The following is a 10,061-nucleotide window of genomic DNA, read 5'->3' as shown; positions in this document are numbered from 1 at the left end:
GGGGATGGGGAAACATCCTCCCCCCCCCCGTGATTGTGTAACACACTCATATGTGCTTGCGCCCCAGCCTGCCTGCCAAGGGCCAGCCTAGTAGGGCACCAGGAATTCCCAGCAGGAAGCTTCCTGAGTCCTACACGAGGTAGCCGGGTGCACACCCAGGTCCACCACTTACCACCCATTCCTGGGAAAACGAGCACATACCCGAGCCTGGCTCTCCACCCGTGAGCTGGAACTACGACAACAGCACCTACCTCCCGGGCTGACAGGAGGGTTCAATGAGCAGCTGTAATGCACACAGGCAGGGACGGCTACAGCAGTGCTCACGACCCTGTCCTTTCCTCTCTGAGGGCTCTCCTGTTTCGCCCTGGCTGACGGGATTCCTTCCTGCAGCTCGTACACAGGCCACAACTTCTGCCTGCTCCTCGGATGACAGTCACAAGACCCACCATGTGCTCCCTGCTGGACGAGGCATGTTACATTCTTGGCAGTGTTCCACAGGCTGAGGCAACATGACCACCTGTCTCACTCATGTCCCTGTGTGTTCTGACCCCGGATGTGGGTAGAGCTCTGGGTTACAGGAGGAGGTTTTGGCAAGGGTCCTATATGATGCTACTTGTGTCCTGCGAGATATTAAGATATTTGCAACTGCGCAACCTAAGGGACATGTACTTAACCCCTCCGAGCCTCAATTGCAAGGAATAAGTGAATAAGTCTACGTGAAATGCTTAAAAACAAAGCCAGGTCCATGCCATAGCTAAAACTTAAACATATATTGATATATATATCAATTATTCCTGAGTTCCTCTCATGGAGCTATTATGTGACACATTGGGAAACTGAGGCACACAAATTACACAGATCATACAACCCTATGAGATATTACTCCCTGCAAGTACTCCTCTTTTCAATGAATATATATGAAGTAGCCAAGCATAGTTGCATATCTCTATAATCCCAGCACTGTGGGAAGCTGAGGCAGGAAGATCGAAAGTTTGAGTCCAGCCTGGCCAACACAGCTACTGAGGTGTCTTAGGTACTTTCTTGCCTCAAAACAAATAAACAAACAAAATAACCCAAAAGGGCTGGGGATGTAGCTCAAGGTGAAGGCCCTGGGTTCAATCCCCAGTACCACCCAAAACAACCACAGAAGTTGAACCAAATATGTATTTTTTGCTACTATGTATAAAAAAAAGAAAGGAAGGAAGGGAGGAAGGGAGGGAGGGAAGGAAATTAAGGTTGTTTGGGACTGCAGCTACAGTGAACAAAATGGACAAAAATCTTGGTCAGAGGTCTGACACTAGAGGAATCCATACCTGCCTGAAGGCCTGGGCCACCAACACGGAAACCCACCCTCCCAGGGAAACTGGCTTGTCCTGCTGTCAGTCACTGACACAGCTCTTTGGGGCTGGTAGTTTTTTGGAGAGAAAGACACCTGTGGAGGCTGGGAAGAGTTGTCAGGCTGGGCGACAGCCTTCAAAGGTTTTCCCAGGTGACTGTGCCCGGCTGGGCTGAGGGAAACCCTGTCAGGCATGCAGCCTCCCATCCACCTAGAAGTCACTAAGCACCTGCTAAGCGCAGGCACGCCATGAGACACAGACCCTCGATGACGTACATGGGGGCCCTGTCCTCTAGGAACTCCCGCTCCATGCCAGACACTGTGTGCGTGATCAGGTTACACAGGCTCAAGATCCCAGGGCAGTATCTAGAAAAAACTGCCATGATGCCAACCGGCCATGCAGGCAGGGACTTGACCACAGGGCCCAGGCTGACGGGTATCAAGGCTGAGATGCAGGAGGTAAATCCTTGGGGGAATCCTTTGGCTGGGGACCCTGATTCCAGTTTAAGGGCTGGTTTTGCCATCAATTTGCCTCCTGACCCTAGGGTTCCCCCTTGCAAAGTGAGGATAAGAGTTTATCGGGTTACTTTAAGGTTCAGTGAGTCCATGAATAAGAAATAACTTTAAGAACTGCAAAGTAGCTGGGTGTGGCGAAGCACACTTGTAATCCCAACACTGAGACTGCAAATTTGAGCCCAGCCTGGGCAGCTCAGTAACTTAGCAAGACCTTGTCTCAAAAATTAAAGAAATAAAAATAAAAAGGATTGGGGATGTAGATCGGTTCAACCTTCAGTATCCCCTGCAAAAACAAAACAAAACAAAAAAAAACCCTGGAAAGTATGATACGAGCCTGGGTGTGTTCAAGTGACCTTTCCAGTGTCTCATGGCTGATTAAAACAGGAAGTGGAATGGCTCTATCCAGTCTATTGGGGCGGGCCCAGCCTCATCTCAGCTGAGACAATACCCCCACCCCAGCACCCCTTGGCAATTTTTTCAGGCTCAGGTAAGCGGTAGGAACTCAGTGTGACCCAGCCTCGCTATGCTCCCTCTCTGAGCCTCAATTTTCTAACTTGTAAAAACAGAGATGCTATTTGCAGTGCTGTCTCCTGCAAATAGGGGGACGCTCTGAGCTGGGGGTACCATCAGTGGTAGAGCATGTGCTTGGCATGCACGAGGCCCTGGAGCCCACCCCAGCACAGAAACTAGGAAGGCTCTGTCAAGGGCAGCACACGTCTCATGGGCAAAGGAGGTCACAGTCATGACTGAGAAGTGTTAACGGGGACTGAGGGAGCAAGCCAGACAAGGCTGAGCTGGACAGACATGAATTCAAACTGCAGCTCCCCTACCTGCCAGCTGTAGGGACACAGGAGATACACTGCACCCAAAAACTGGGCTGTAGGGGTTAAATTGTGAATGGATACAAAGCTAGCCGAGTGGCTGGGTGCAAGGCAAACACACAGCAAACATGGATCGCTATTATTAGTCCTACCATTGGCATTATTATGAAGAGGGGAGAGGGGAAGGCTTATTCTTTCTAGGAGAACCTGAAACCAGTCCCTGCCTTGTCACTCTTACTAAGCTGGGAAGGGACCAGGCCCACTGAGGGGGAACATGGAGCACAGCTGTTCCTACCCCACACCAAAGGCAAGTCCTAAAACAGACTAGGGCAGGGTCCCTCCAGGGAAGACTGAGGAGGACCTTGACACTGGCCTGAGCACTCTTGGGACAGTCCCCTCCCCAGTTCCCATCTGCTCAGTGACTAAATGTGATCTGGTTCTGGAAGGGCCTTTCATCCTACATGCCACTGCTAACTAGCTGCTAACAGCTGCCCAGAGCACCATACTGTATTTGGGAGGTACTTCAGAGAGAAACTAGCAGTGATTGATTAGTGATGTCTGACATGGGTGTAGGATGGGAGTGGCAGTATGCATGCTGCAATGTGCTACCTGTAAATGAAGTCCTGAGGCCTTGCCTCATTCACACAAGCAATGGTTGTTGGACAGGAAAACCACAAGCCCAGAGAGGAAAAGGCACTTGCCCAAGGCCACAGAGCTTGAAATGGGATCGAAACCCAGGACCCTCTGATACCTGAGAATGCTTCCTGCTAGGGCTGTCACTGCCTTCTGGACTAGAAGGGGAAATGTCCAGGCTGAGACCCATTGTCTGGTATAACAGATACCACTGCCCATGAAAGAATGCCCATGTTGGTTTCCTCCTCCTGAGGATACCACTCCCCTCATCATGAACTGCAGAGAGAGATGGTTCAACTGAAAACAATGCATAAAGCCAAACTTGAGTCCAGGAAAGCATGAGACCTACATTAGGGTCTCACCTGCACTTCCAGCTGTGTGACCTTGAGAAAGTTACTCAACTTCTCTGAGCTTCTGTTTCCTCCTTTATAAAATGGAGAGAATATCAAGTTAAGCACAGTAAGATCCTTCCAAGCAATTAGCTCAGTTTCTGACACACAGTAAGCCCTTCCAAGTTAATTATAACAATGGTTCAAGGGGAAAACAACAATGAAATAGAGTTTGATTTTTTAAAAGGCTCAGATGATTCAGGCAAAGGCTTGAACATGCTGTTGAGAAGGGCCTTGTTTATTTTTGATATCTTGATCAAAAATAACTGATCTGAACTACAAATTACTCAAGTTGAGTATCTCAAAATAAACAAGGAACTTGTAGGGAGATGGCTGAAGTCCTTCATGTCCCAGAGAAGGAAGCAGCCTTGAGGAGGTGGCTCAGCAATGGCACGAGCAGACATGTGCTTCTCACTCCCTGGCTGGGGAAGTTGGTGCCTCAGTTTCCCCATCTGCAATGTGGGATGCCATCTGCCACGGGGCTGCCATAGGGCCAAGTGAACAACCTGGGGCGAGGTCCTCAGCCCCACGCCGAGCAGGTTAATGCTAGGGATGAGTCACCTTGGGTAAGGTGGGATGAGCTGGTGGCCCTCAGTGAGGCAGAGAAAATGCAGCAGCAGAGAAAAACGCTCCGAAGGAATGGGGAGGGGACTGGGACTCGGAATCAGCCGAGATGCTTCCTTCCCAGACTGGTGACAGGCGAGGATGTGATTCACTCCTTGTAGTAAGAGACAGGCAAGTCCCAGTGGGGTCAGGCAGAGGGACAAAGAGACAGACGATCCTCACAGAGGCCAAGCCTGCGGCAGCTCAGGAACAATCAACAGAAGGCCCAGGGGATTCTGGGACAGAGACCCGAAGCCTCACCCGACAGCAGCGACCATGCGGCCTGCTGCCTTATCAACTGGTAGCGGTGGCCGGAGAAGGGGACAGAGTGACCTAACGTAAGTCACAGGGGGCCGGCAGGAATGTGGGGCCCTGGGTTTGACCCTCAGCACCATCAAACAAACAAAGCCACAGGGTGGAGCCTTATAAAGTCACATTTATGGTTTTTCAAATAAAAGAAATTTGCCTTGGCCACTGACACGCGTCTTTAAAGCCCATGAAGTGTTTGCTGAGCCCTGTCCAGCAGTGTGCAGGCCTGGCCAGGTGGACCTCATTCCCCTGAGCCGCAAAGTCACCGACTGAGACATGGGAGGAGGAGGAGGAGGAGGAAGTGTCTCAGAAACAGGCCAGGGTGGAGAAGGGGGCACAGGCTTAGGGGGCTCAGGGTCACACTGCAGGGTCCCTGGCATCTTATTCTCCAGAAATAACCTTCCAGCCTCCCTCCCCTCCCTCCAAGGCCCTGGGCAGGGTCACAGAGAACGATTTGAACCCAGGGCACCCGCCGCCCTCTCAGCCTTGGTTTCCTCCATCACAAAGCGGCAGAGGGTGGTGGTGCATCAGGGTCAGGACCTAGTATTGCCGGCAGGACAGCAGCCCCACTCGGTACACATTTCCAAACTCCGCAGCTCGGGCACCTTCTTCCAAAGCGCAGGTTTTTGCTCAGTGTCACAGGCTGATGCCTGTCATCTTCAAAGTCTCAAGCCCTCAGGCTGGCATCCTCGTGCCTACCTTCCCACTCCAGCCTCCTACACTCATTCACGTAAAACTTGAGGACGCTTTCAAGCCAGAAACTGCAAACCCAGCAGGCAGGCGATGCCAGTGGGGCGTGGTAGGGACTGTGGTAAAGTGGACAGAGCAGCTGCCACTCAGCCCTGGCATTGTGGCCAGCCAAGGACCGGGCCCAATATTGCCACATTTCCTGATCTTTCTACAGAAGCCAGAAACCCATGGTTTTATGTAAAATAAAACCACCTAGCTTCACAACACCAGCCACTAAATTGAAGTTTTGATATCATAAAAGCAGCCAACGATCCCTACCCCATCCATGTAGCTCTGGGAGGGCAGTGTGTAACCAACCTGCCATACCTCAGCACACAAAAGCCGTACATGTTTGGGGCCCAGTGAACTCAATTAGATTCATTCCAAGTCTTAGGGAAATCCCATCTCTCTTGAATTTTTTTTTTTCTCAGTCCTTTGCACTGAGCTCTATCCTGCTCTTTATTTTTACTTTGAGACAGGATCTCACTAAATCACTAAATTGCCCAGTCTGGGCTCAAACTTCCAATCCTCCTGCCTCAGCCTCGCAGAGTACTGGGATTACAGGTGTGCGCTGCCATGCCCAGGTTTCTTCTGCTCTTTAGCTATCTGGGCTTACAGATGAGGAAACTGAGGCCCAGAGAGAGGAAGTGACACAGGTAGTATATCAACAGCTCAAGGATTTAAGCCAACCCACGGCATCTACCTCCTCCCTTGAACATTTATTTCTTTGCAAAAATGAGATAAACCAAGGATGCACTGAGCAAGTGATACACGCAAAACTCAGGGGTGGCTACCTTTGGAAAGGTCGTGGAGCTCAGAGGCAGGAGATGTATTTCCTGCCCTAAACTGGGTGCCCCTGGGCAAAGCCCCTTCTCCCACCTCCAGGCCTCAGTCTCCCCAGTCTGCAAAGATGCCAGCTGGCAGCGCTGGCTAGCAAAGGCTTCCCTGCCAGCTTGGAAATTCTAAGCATCTATGAGGTCTTTCCTCAAGCCAGTACTCTGTGGCCTCGGATGAATGTAAAATAGTAATAATAATAATGACGGGAGGGCAACTCCACACCAGCCAGGAAAGAACACTACAATTTTTCATGAAACCTGACTCCTGGTTACTGGAATTCAGAAAGAACGGTGGTGATATTCGGGGCAGTTTAACCACCGTCCTATAGTTAAACAAAACACATCTGGTTTAACTTCATCCTCCTCTCCTCCCCCTTCCCCATCCTCATCTCAGATTTTACCCCTTCATTTGAGAAGTCCAATTAAATGCAAACAATTGGTTTCATGCCACAGTGAGGCTGAGAGTTTCGGCATGGAAAGCCTGAAGCATGGAGCTTTTCTGGGAGAGATTATGAAACGCTGGGGAGTGGTGGTGGGGGCAGAAAAATATGGAGTATTCAATGCACAGTGAGCACTGTAGAAGGATGCTGAGGGCCCTCAGAGAGGCAGAGTGACTGGCCTCGGGTCACACAGCAGAGGATTTGGACTCTTACTCCAGTGTTTCCCCTGCTGTCTAGGCCTTTGCACCCCAAACAAGGTCTTTACTCTGGCCCTCTGTGCCCTGTGCAAACTCCGCACCAGGAACGTTTAATTTTCAAGAACAATCAATGCAGATGAACCCTGAAGTTGGGAGACCACTTATGATTTTGTTGGCCCTTCAGGCAACCCTGCAATGTATCAGTAACCCATATTACAGATGAGGAAACTGAGGATCAGAGAGCAAAGTGATTTGCTCAGGGTCACACAGCAGAGTTGGGAGTAAAGTTCCAATCTACTGCTCCCAACTGTATTCTAAAAGTTAGGACATCTCCACAAAGAGGGTGGGGGGGGAAAACCACACCAAAAAACAACAAACATACCACACGGCCCAGCCCTAGCCTGCCAGTGACGGTGACCACGTCATGGTGGGAAGCTGAGTTAGCATTCCTGTGGCCACTCAGAGATCTCTGAGTGCTGGTTCTCAGCCCGGCTCACTGGTGCTCCTTGCAAAGCTCCCCTTGGAGCTCTAGGTTTTGTATTAACAACCCCAGCCAGACCAATTTCGGGGTAAGAGCACCAGGCTCTGCTGCTGGATCCTGCCCCCTGGATTAAAAGGCCTCAGGCCCACAGATGGGTGCAATGTGGAAATCACTAGACTTGGAATTCGAGATCCTTGGGCCCCAGCCCCAGCTCTCAGGTAGCACCTGTTTCCTTGGACAAGTCCCTTCCCCTCTCCAGGCAACCTGAGGGTCACATATCTCCTGTAGAGAATGTTGGGTATAGAAGTTAAAGGGTAGAACAGGATGGAGTTTAGTCCTGAGCCGGGACACAGTGAGGCGCTAGAAGACTCGCAGACATCACAGCTCCAGGGCTGCTCCCAGCTGGGCCTCTGGGCTCCCGGCCCAGGCTGCATCTAGGGTGGTAAGAGGCGGCATCTGAGTGTGAGCAGGACAGCTGCATGCCACTCCACCACACAGCCCCTCAGGAAGTGGGCAGGCCTGGGCAAAGGTAGGTGACCAAGGTCACAGAGCGCAGAGCAGTGACATAACCCTGCACACAGTCTCAGGGCTGCATTTTCTGCTGAGTGGAGCTGTTGACAGACAGCATTTGCTTACGCACGGACACCAGTTAAACACTTTGCACACCAAGATTCTAAGCGTCTTTGTAGGCATTACTCATGGTGAGACTTCACCAGCTTCAAGGAGGAGATTGAGGCAGAGCAGGAACAGGACCTGTCCCAGGCTATACAGCTAGGATGCCTCTTAGAGAAAGCCAAATATTGACAAACCAGTCTTGCATGTGTGTTGCGTCTTCCTTTCTTCCCTGGTGAATTGCTTCATTTCAGTTTTGTGTCCGTTTTGACACCCAACTTTGAAAGCCTGAAAAAGTTTGCTATACCTGTGTCTGCCCCTCCAAAGAGGCTTTTGTGTTTACCTTGCTGCAATGCTTCCAGTGCCCAGGAAAGAGCACAAAGCTGAGGCCTAGCTACTGAGTGAGGTGTGTGTGTGTGTGTGTGTGTGTGTTGGGGGGGTGTGTTTTAGTCAGGAGGATCAAAAGTTCAATCCCAGCCTGAGCAACTCAGCAAGAGCCTGTGTCAAAATAAAATAGAAGAAATGGGCTGGGGGTGTAGCTCAGTGCAAAGGCCCTGGGTTCGATCTCCAGTGGAGGAGGCGGGAAGAAAAAGAAAAAGTCAGGGCTATCACTTAGTGCTTCCTAGGTTCAATCCCCTATAATAAATAAATACATAAATAAAAATGGGTAAAGTAGTTGCCTAACAGCATTAAGCACTGGGTTCAAGTCCTAGAATAAAAAAAACCCTGATGCCTAATAGATACGTGTGGTTTGGTGGTAGCTTCTTTCCCCGCTCTTCAGCTCAGTTTTACTGCTACAGCTGGGACGCTGGACAGAGGGACCAGCCCTGTCTCACCCCATCAGCTGGGACAGAGGCTTCTTCTACTCAGGGAATTCAGAGACCAGTTCAGCAAAGAAAAAACAGACAGAGGGGCAGGGAGTGGGGAGAAGACTAAAGCTTTGGGGAGGGGGTCTGGGGGCAGAGGGAGCAAAGGCCTGAAAGAGAATCCCTGGCTCGGCCCTGATCTACTGGGTAGAGGGGAATAGGAGGCTAGTGGGGTTCAGAGTCCAGTTCAGATCCTGATCTCGCGGCATATAAGCCTCAGTTTCCCCATTTGTAAAATAAGGTGATACGGCCAGATGTTGGCGCAGGCCCTGGCACGCAGTAGGGAGTTAATAAACAGGTGCTGTCATCCTCACTGATGTGGAGAGCCAACCCGTCTTCCCCTCAGGATGGTCCTGTATGAGGGGTCTCAGGGTTTTTTCCACAGCCCCAGGCTTCTCCTTTGATCTCCAGGTTCCTCCCCTTTCAATCTCCGTGTTCCCACACATACACAGAGTCATTTGTAAAGGCCCCTCCCCCTCCCTATTAGGTGGTGGTAAAGGGTCCTAAGGAACCGTGTGGGTCCGGGATTGAGGCTTCCCCGAGTCTCCCGCCCTTCCTCTGTGACCACGCCTTAATCCTTTCTTATCTGGACGGGGCCGGGCATCAGCAGGGACTGCCCACCACCCAGGTGCAAAGCCCAGAGGGGTCGCAGTCTCCACGGCTTCGCGGGCTCCAGAGCTTCGCCCTGGGCTGCCGTGCACCCCCTCTCCCAGACAGACACCTGCACTCAGATCCGCCTCCTTTGCCTCCTCTGACGCGTGGATCCGAGCGCCTCGCTCCAGGCTCCGGCCCCAATTACTTTAGCCAGAGCAGACCTGGAGGTTGTCGGGTGGGGGCTGTGGGAGGGCGCCAGTTCCAGGCTGGGGATCGAGGGGCACCGGGCACAGGTGCCCACCCCGAGGGAAGGAGACCCCAGGACCGCCACGCGGTCCCGAGCGCGGTCCCGTTAGCTGCCGGCTTCGCGGGCTCCAAGTTCAGATCGGAGCGGGACAAGTGGCTGGGGGCTGTGTGGGGGCGCGGGAGCCCTTGTTCTGTCGTTTGTCTTCAATGTCGCCGCCACCCCGGGGACAGAGGAGGACGCAGGGATCGACTCCCTACGCTGGGGTCCCGGGGAGCCAGGGGACAGCGACCGTTCTTACCTGCGCGGAACTCGTGGGCGAGGGTCTGTCCTGGCACCAGGGGCGTGCGCTCGGGGAGCGGGGAGTGGGCGCGGGGTGGCGGGAGCGCGACGCGGCCCGGGCCACCTCCCCCGCCGGTTTATAAAGGCGGCCCGCGGCCGGAGCTGCCCGCAGC

The 10,061-nt window shown here is 52.3% G+C and overlaps 1 protein-coding gene across 2 annotated transcripts in view; it reads right to left on the bottom strand.

Annotated features, from left to right (window-relative positions):
• The window catches only part of Alpl (alkaline phosphatase, liver/bone/kidney), a 53,666-nt gene extending 43,643 nt beyond the window's left edge, over window positions 1-10,023 (bottom strand). For both annotated transcript variants that reach the window (XM_013519688.1, XM_013519689.1), the window contains exon 1: window positions 9,908-10,023. The gene's annotated coding sequence lies outside the window, so the exon portion shown is untranslated. The remainder of the gene's footprint in view (window positions 1-9,907) is intronic.
• Between the last annotated feature and the right edge of the window lie 38 nt (window positions 10,024-10,061).

This window comes from Chinchilla lanigera, unplaced genomic scaffold, assembly GCF_000276665.1.
Source record: "Chinchilla lanigera isolate Chin_1 unplaced genomic scaffold, ChiLan1.0 scaffold00051, whole genome shotgun sequence".
In the NCBI taxonomy this organism is placed as follows: domain Eukaryota; kingdom Metazoa; phylum Chordata; class Mammalia; order Rodentia; family Chinchillidae; genus Chinchilla; species Chinchilla lanigera.
This window is presented reverse-complemented; position numbering and strand designations above follow the sequence as displayed.